This window comes from Orycteropus afer, unplaced genomic scaffold, assembly GCF_000298275.1.
Source record: "Orycteropus afer afer isolate SDZICR_OR568_19922 unplaced genomic scaffold, OryAfe1.0 scaffold00347, whole genome shotgun sequence".
Lineage (NCBI taxonomy): Eukaryota > Metazoa > Chordata > Mammalia > Tubulidentata > Orycteropodidae > Orycteropus > Orycteropus afer.
Genome location: NW_006921934.1, coordinates 1,079,124 through 1,080,269, shown reverse-complemented (window position 1 = coordinate 1,080,269; position 1,146 = coordinate 1,079,124).

Below are 1,146 nucleotides of genomic sequence, written 5' to 3'. Positions count from 1 at the left end.
CTCTCTCTCTATCCAGGATCTCCTACATAGATCCCCTTCTGAGTGGTTGACAGTGGTAGCCGGGCACCATCTAGTTCTTCTGGTCTCATAGTCTTATAGGCTGTGGATCACATGGTGTACCAGTCTCTAAGACTGTTTCCATGAATCTTTGGTTTTCTTCATTGTTCTTTGGTCTGGATGAGGAGAGACCCATCATTGTATCTAGATGGCTGCTAACAAGCTTTTAAGATCCCAGTCTCTACATGTCAAAGTAGGAGGTGGAATAATGTTTTGTGTAGTATGTTATGTCAATTGAGCTTGATGTCCCCCTTGACTATGGTCCTGAGCAAGGCTGTAAATCGTTACAGAATCCTCATCTTTCTTCTGTGGAGCAGCTGGTGGGTTTGAACCATCAACCTTTTGGTTAACAGCCAAATTCCTTAACCACTACACCAGAAGAGCTCCTTACTTATACATATACTAATAATTAATCCTAAGAACCCTTTTCCATTGAGATCAGAAAGGCAGCATTTGCACAGGGAGAAAGGTAGGGAGGCAAGAATTCATAGGCAAGAAGGACCCAGGGAAAGGGTAACCACAGGGAGCTAGTGAAAGGAGAGCTGTTACACTGTGGGGAATGTAGCCAGTGTCACAAAACAAAATGTGTACGAACTGTTGACTGTAAAGTGAATCTGCTTTGTAAAATTGCACCCAAATCACATTTTAAAAAGTTAATAAGTAAATAAAAAGAACCCTTTCCCATTGAATATGTATTGTTTACAAAATTTAAAATTTATGATCTTTCTCTAAAAAGACTCCGCATCTTTTCCCCACACATTTGTTTTCACAGTCTGCACCTGAAAATGTGTTATGCCTTATCAAGCTATGATGTTGTAGCTGATGCAATGAAAGAGTACTAGGAGTTCTTGAAAACTGGTCACAGCACTTAACAATTTACCTACAGGGTATTCATGCTTCATGCTGTGTCAAGCATTTACTTCACCAGCAACCCTATGCCAAATGCTGTCATTCTCCATTGATAGAAATGAGGAAATTGAGATTCCTGGAATCTCTAAGGTCCTGTGGCTTTTTTTTTTTTAGGATTTGGGTGAAGATTTACAGAGTAAATTCACTTTTCATACAGCAGTTCACATATACTTTGTCTCA